The following is an 8,133-nucleotide window of genomic DNA, read 5'->3' on the forward strand; positions in this document are numbered from 1 at the left end:
TGCACTAAACTATATATATATATATATATATATATATATATATATATATATATATATATATATATATATATATATATATATATGCTTTTATTGGAGACTATTGGTGATTCAAATTTTCTGATGAATCACACAGATATTTTTATTTATTTGATATCATTTTAACTATTTCAAAACGGACCTTTTCAAAGTTTGAGACTTTTCAGAGATAACAAGCCTTAGATAACACTTTTTAAAGCCTCAAACATACTCCCATATTTCCATCTATTTGTTCATATTACATCACCTTATTTTATTCATGAACAAGAAGATAATCTTCTAGCTCTGTAAAGCCAAAATATATTCTGCAAAGGGATAACAGGTTAGCATTGTTAGCTTTCTAAGACCAAGACAATGGCAGTGTACCCGAGAGTTAAAAACACCAAGCTTTGTCTTATATTGCTGGCTCCATCCATGTGCTTCTAGTCCTGACCAGTAAGACAGGAGAAGCCCATTCCTCTGTCAGCCACTGGGCCCCTCTCTCAGATGACAAAGGCCCTGACAAAGAGCACCCTTCCAGGATTCATGGTGGTTGTTTTTTTTTTTTTACCTCCCAGTAGAGTCAGGCACAGAGCATGCCCATGCAGTGCCAAGGCGGTCAGCTCCGAAGGGACACACCAAAGTCAAAGTGTTTTTTCCATTGTTTGGCTGATGGGACTCTGATAAAGTGGAAAATGCACTTGTGTAATCTTAATTCTATTTGCATTCTTAAAAATGTTAATACAATGTTATGTAAGGGGGTGGCATGATTTCTTTCCTTTTAAAAAAAAAAAATTTAAAGTTCTACATTACATAAAACTGACTTTGTGAATCATTTTACAATGTTGTTACCTCAATAATATACCTGGAGTTGTGTTTCATTTCATTCACACATGTTTGAATAATCCTGCATGATAGAGCTACCTACAGCTCCAAAGCTCAAAATTCTCTGTTCCACCTTGTGATGTCATGAAGACTTTGTTTTAAAGTAATAGCTACGTTTTACCTTTTGTTCAGTAGAAATGGGCAATTCCAGGGCTGTGTGTTAAACATTTGTCAATGAAACGAAGCACAAATTTAGATATATTTTTGATGAGGAAACAACATTGTAACATAAATCAGAAAATAGTGTAAAACTGGCCTTATAATCTTTACATACCTTTCACAATTACGAATACTTACTCAGACTTATTGTGTCCAGTTTACCACACTGACTAAACTACTACTCCCACTCAAATATGTGTTAGAGCTGTACATAACTTAACAGGTGCCTATTTTTGGTTTGTGAGTTAACAACCTGGATAACAGATTTTGTCATTTCACCATTCAATAATTAAAATAAATAAATAAATTACCATTTTAAACCAAGTTCACAAGAAAAAGAACAACTGATATTGTCCAATACTTACATACATAATGCATACATAATAATCCAATACATAATTACATAATCGAAGGATGAAACAAAAAGGTGAATGTTCACATCAAATTTAGACCTCTGATGTGTTAAATGTACTATACTAGTCATGTTGGTAATATTCCCTCCTCCCTCCTATCTATTTCTCATGGATTCAGCTGATGAGTTACAGTGGCTGTGATGGTTGTTCTTTTCAGTAACGCTCGGGCGGAAGCTTGAAAAATCCTGACAAATTGCTTCCCAAACAGGTGACGCAAGGACAGCTTATAAAATCCACATCAGCATTGTACTGAAGGCCTCGTGGTCAACACCCCTGATAAACCTGTCTAATGAGCGGTGACTAACCAACATTCAACCAACTGAAAATATTTGACTCTATTCATTCCATAGGGAAAGACAACTACAGTAGCATTATATAATCTCCTCTATACGGCCAGTTGCTTCACATTTTACGCACATGACTTGACCCAGCACACAAACACACAGCTTTTGTGGGAGAATCGGATACTTACTGGGTTTACATAAAGCAGCAGAGCCATCGTGCTGCTTTGATTGCTCATGAGTGACACGATAATAAAACAGGGCAAAGCTAGCATGTTACTGATTTGATGATTATGTAATGTTCATTTCTTCACAAGAACAACGTGCACTCATTTTATTGTGACCACAGTCATTCAGGCAAGTTAGACAGCATTGAAATTCCACCTTATACACCTCATAACAGGTTAAGACTAGGTACTAGTCCAGACATAAACAGCTTTGAGTCAAAAAGAAACATTTAAAGTGTTAATCATTAAATCGGTTCCAAACCAAGAAATTTTTTGTAACCTGTAACGTAGGTATTGAAATCTTAAACAGATCTTTGGTTATAAATATCAGAGATGCACTGATCCAATTTTTTCAGTTCCAATATCAATTCAGTACTATAGCTTTAAGTATCTGCTGATATTCAATACCAACTAATACCGCTGCAGAGACTGGAAACAGCATTTATTTCCTTCATACAAATATAACTTAACATATTGGCTATAATCTTCACATATTTAGATGTTCATTAAAATGTCCCTTTACAAATAAATAAATAGGAAATAAGAAGAAATCCAAATGTGTTATGGAGCTGTAATTTATTCTAGTAACTACAGAACAACTTTGAATAAATAAAAGCTCAAACATTATGAGATGAATGCGATCAGCAATTATTACATCACTTTATATACTCAACTATATACTCAACCAGGATACTGGCTGAACTGCTATTTAGGAGCCAACAAAAATCCAATTTATTTATTTATTTATTTATTTAAATCAAGGACAGTGCACAGAAAACATGAATCCCAGAGAGAAAAGATGTTCTGTGCCAGATTTAGTTACAAGCTACTTTCCATCTGCAGTTCTTGGGCAGGTACAAAAAATCAAATTTTCAGTATCAGTGCCAATATCTGATACCATCACCAGATCATTGTATCCCTTATAAATATGCACATTTTATTTATTATTTGACTTATTCATTATTCATTCACAGAAAGATCATTAAAATCATATGTCAGATTTGTGAGAAGATAGTTTTGAAGACATTTATGGTGCGGTTCTGCATGATCATCAACATCATGTAATGTTTTGGGGTGTGCATAGGCAGCCTTCACTCTATAGATTTAATTAATTTAATTAAATAGCATATGGAAAACTTCAGTGTGTTGTTGAACCAGGTGGATAGCATTGCCAGACAGTTATATCAAATCCCTTCTATAATTGAAGGATTAAAATACTCGTGTTACCGTTGATAGTTTCCATTTACAGTACAGCCTAGGGCATGTTCCAATCTTGCAAAAATATTTTCAGATTTTATGGCCTTGTATAACTGCAATGGGACTTTTGGACATGTTTATAACTGTATTATGTGGTTTAGGTTTTAATCTTTGTCTGTGGCTTTGTCGCTGTGGAGTGTTGCATAATGGCCAGCAGAAAACATCTCAGACTACAAATCTCTCAAACACATGTTGGTGGGGATACAAATGCAATGACGACTTCTCTATTTGTGTCACCCGCATCACAAAATAAGAAAAAAAAAACATGCAAGTAGTAGTAGTAGTAGTGGGAAAAATTAGTACCAAAAAGATTATACGAAAGCAGCCTTGCCCTGTGCCCCTGCAGCCTGGGAGATTAAGGCCTGATCATGTATCTTAGTACCAAGCGTATTTCTTGCTGCCTTTAGTCTGTTGTAAAAACCTAATCCCACCAAATCCTTTATTTTCCCAAGAATACCCAATACACACACACATACCACATTCTGCGTCAACAAGACATGACAACTAGTCACACAATTGACCTAAGTCTGGTCAAAGACGCACAGGGTTTTATTTTCATCTTGCTGAATCTATTTTGTTGTTAATCCAGAGACAGTAATCTGAAGACAATAATGCACAACTGGGAGGAATGACGTGTTTTCCCATTGATACTTTGCATCATGCTGAGGGTGTTCTGCCATTCCAGCACATTTTGAGGAGCCTGTGATCAATAAAAGGGTTCAAGGTCCTGTGTTCTATTTTCAACCAAAAGGTGAGAGTCACTAACTGAAACAGTTGGCAAATGTTAAGTACTTTGTGAATATAATTTTATGTGTGAGACACATAGTCAGTCCAAAATCAGATCACCTTTTGTAGTTCCACCTAAACCTGATCTTTCTGGTCAAGTTTAACAAAACCTCAGACAGAGCAGTGCCTATAGTTAGCATCACACCTCCAGGGAATGTTGATGATATCAGCTGTAAAGAATCAATAGAACCATTCTGCTGGCGGGCTGAGACAGTGGGTGTAATAGGATCAGAGAAGAGGAGGTTTTGGGAGGTCATTCGGTGATGGGGTCAGGGGAAGCCTGCTGGTCCAGCAGATGTCCCGTGTGTGGGGCTCTAAAAAAGACAAGCGTCACTAACATGTGTCCCTCAGCATGAGTTTTTCCTGGGACAATAAGAGCTGCAGCCAGTCACTTCTGTTTTTATAGCAGCAATACAAGTGTGTGTCATCCCACACAAGCATGACCTATTAAGTCTGAGTAAGGGATATTATCAAGTGTTATGGCAACGGTCAAACAAAAGATTACTCTAAGGTCTTTCAAAGAAGGTTAATTTGTGCTATTGAAGTGAGTCTTTACTGGCAAAGTTATCATCACCTTGTCTTTGTGACCACATTGAACTGTGTGTTATGTGACAAGTTTCCCATATACCTCCTACAAAGTGTGCAGCTATTATGTACCATGATGCCAAGTTTATGAGCTCTTGAACTTTTTGTAATGATCCTGTTGAGAGTTTCTCAAGAATATGCACCATTCCTCAGAGGCCTGGACCATCTTGGGGCAAGTTATTGGACCTATTACTTCGCATGACCTCAGGCAGGTTATGTTATGGCTAGATCAACAGTGGAGCTGAAACTCTCATTAACCCACAAAATGTACAAATAATTTGTGTAAATAATGTCTTACTCAAGGACAGAGCTAAAATCAAACTGCCAACCTCATTCTAACAGCTCTACCACCTGGGCAGTTCTGGACCTTCATGGCTCCTCCAGACGCATGGGACACTTTCAGTGCTTAACTAAGTCAATAGAGAAAGTACATACATTATATCTGTGTGGTAATCACCCTTAGGCCCGGTCCAGCAGCTGTCAGAGCACAAGCGCTGACGTCAGCACAAGGTGATTACAGGCCTGTAGTGTGCAGACCATAATCTTTCTCACAACCAGCTACATTACACAAAACACTTTGTTTCAGAGCCCTCTTGTGTGATCCCAGTATGTTTTTATAAGACCTTTTTAAACTTGACTTGTTGACATGTATTGTTGAATCTTTCCTTCCTCCCTGCTATGCTGTTGTGTTGTGGCACCTGCTTATTTGTTGCTCTGTCAGCAGGAGATTTTTCCACACTTAAGAAGTTGTTTGTTAGTTCTAGGTACTTATGAATGCATTAGAACAAAATGTGTCTTAGTCAATGAATTTTACATGTTTTATCCAAACTATTTCTGCAGAAGTTGTATCTGAACTGGGTGGAAATAATGGAATATTTGTCTTACCCATATTTGGGCAGAGGAGGAATGTTCTAATAGAAGGAATGAGATGGGAGACGTGATACCACAAAATTACTGCTTTGTATAGCTTGTTGCTATGACAGTGAGCACTGGGATACCTGCAATAGAGTCTACAGTGTACAGTGGAGTTTATTAATGTACCAGCAAGACAAGTGCATCCATCACTATAAAATATATGATAATTTATGTACTGAATTCTTCCTGCCTCTTTCACTGGACAAGCAAAACTGAGGCTGGAGTCTCAAAAATAGAGAACCACAGTGAGGTTGGGGATGCCCTCCAGTGGTCATAGAATAATCCATAGTTATTCTGATTATAAAAACTGAATTGAAAGGTAATACTGCATAGACAATGTTTTTTCCAGAATTAATTTCAATAGTGCACTATTTAGGGTCATTTTTGCATTAGTCAATTTGGTGTAAAACTAGCTTGGACCACACACAGTTTAAAAGCTTTATAACTATGGGCTGGTTAGCAAAAAGTACTTCCTTGTAATTATTCACCCTCTAACCAGAACTTCTATTACAATTCTTGGAAACACTAGGTTTATATTGCATATTCAATGTATGCATTTGTCATTTTAAAACAGAATACATCATATTTGCACCTGGGTAAAGCCAGATTCTTGTTCTTTTTAGTAACAGTCTATTCTAAAACAGCACCCAAATAGATAGTGATTTAAGAAAACCAGACGTTAAGACTCTCTGCCATGAACTTCAAGATAGTCTCATCAAATCTTTCACCAAATTAATATATACTTCTTATGCAAACCAGTGCAAGTAATGTGACAGTTTTTCCTTCCACTGAACTAAAATTCTCACTATAATGTTGCATTGTTGTGCATTTGTGACCTGTGTTCTGTTCTTGTCTAGCCTTACTTCCTCTGCAGTGTTTTCACATCTTCTTTGTCATTCCTTTTCCCTTCAGACTGTTTACACAAAGCTCCACAATGGGATAATTTTCTTCTACTCTGGATAAGTGTCACTGCTCTTTTGAACTGACAAAGCAAGCCTATAACGTCTTTTTGTCCTAGGTATAAAATCCTCTCTTTTTCTCATTGAATCAGCCCTATAAAAAGTCAGAGAGGTAAGAACACACCAGCATTGCCTCTCTCTGTGTCCCAGGACAGTCTAGGTGGCGTGGGAACCGTAACCATCGAGAGCTCGTCTTTGTGGGGTTAGAAGTGTCAGGAGGGGCGCCGCATGAAACAGGACTTGTTTATCAGAAAAAAGCCTGATGTATTGGTCTGGCACTCAGCAGTCCGTCAGTGTAACCTCATCCGGGCTAGGCTGACCGGACTGTACAGAGGCGTCGCATTGTTCTGCTCAAATCCAAAAGAATACTTATAATGGGACACATGCACTCACGGTTAGCTGAGCAGTGTTGATGAGTATAACCAGTGATACAAGATGTTTTTCAATAAGTGATCTCATTAGTTTTTCATTGCCGTTACTGTATGTAAAGATTTGAGAGAGTTCACAGTGATGACAAAAATGATACAATGGTTTTGACATGTGAAAAACAAAATCAGTTCATTTTAAACAGTTTACAGTGGTCCAAAGTTATTCCTCACTTACTTTATACATTCAGAACATCCTAGTTATTTACCCTGATGAATTATTCATAACTCTCAGACACAAAAAGTGGAGGTTTGGCATCACAATACTAACAACACCTAGCCTGCTTCCTGATTATTGGACAATCAAATATTTTATAAGTAGATGTAGACAGCAAGCAGAGGACATATTTTGGTCTCAAGAGCTGCTTATACAACTTATCTACATATCTACATATAACTGAACCAATATAAATTTTGCTTAAATACATGGGAAACAATCTGGTACAGGGCCTTTAGCTGAATGAAAAAGAAGGTTTTCAGATAAAGGCCAATGATGAGAATGATCAAAATGGATTTCGAGAAAGTATTTTATCTGAACTGTATCCATACCATTGTAATTCTATTGTGTTAATGTATGGTGTTCTTGGCTCCAAAAAGCCTCCCTGTCCTTCTTGCGGTGCACAGAGTAACTTTTCTGGTGGGAAGTCCATCACCTGCTACGGAAATGTTATTACAGAATGTCCCGCAGTATGAAACCAAACCAATGATATCTCCATGGAGACCAGCAGGTAACACCATCAGGCCAAATTACTGTAAGAATTGATGTTTTACAATGTATATTTGAGCAATAACACAGCCTTTTTAAAAAAATAAATGCTAGAAAGAAACATTCCATACATACTGTGGAACATTCCCAATAACATTTCATTGGAGATAAGCTGGTAGTGTACTCTCCACCAGTAAAGTTACATAGTGCACCTTTAAATCAACAGCCATCTAATCTTCACAGTGTGGGACAATTAAACCAATCAATGTATTTCACACTGTGTTCTTTCAGCCGTCATGGTCAACAGTGAGTCTGTCAGAAATGATTTGTGTATTTTCAAAACTTAACTTCAAAATGTTTCAGATCACAATACAGTGTTAAGAAGTAAATTAATCCATGTACCGAGAATACGTCTTCTGAATACTAATTTTGACTGTTTTCTGGTACAATTACTTTTTCATTTGGAGGTATTCAGTATAGTTATTTTCCTAAAATCTAAGATATACATGGCAGTACTTGA

Source organism: Boleophthalmus pectinirostris, unplaced genomic scaffold (assembly GCF_026225935.1).
Source record: "Boleophthalmus pectinirostris isolate CB_2022bp ecotype Guang Dong unplaced genomic scaffold, ASM2622593v1 HiC_scaffold_16, whole genome shotgun sequence".
NCBI classification, from domain to species: domain Eukaryota; kingdom Metazoa; phylum Chordata; class Actinopteri; order Gobiiformes; family Gobiidae; genus Boleophthalmus; species Boleophthalmus pectinirostris.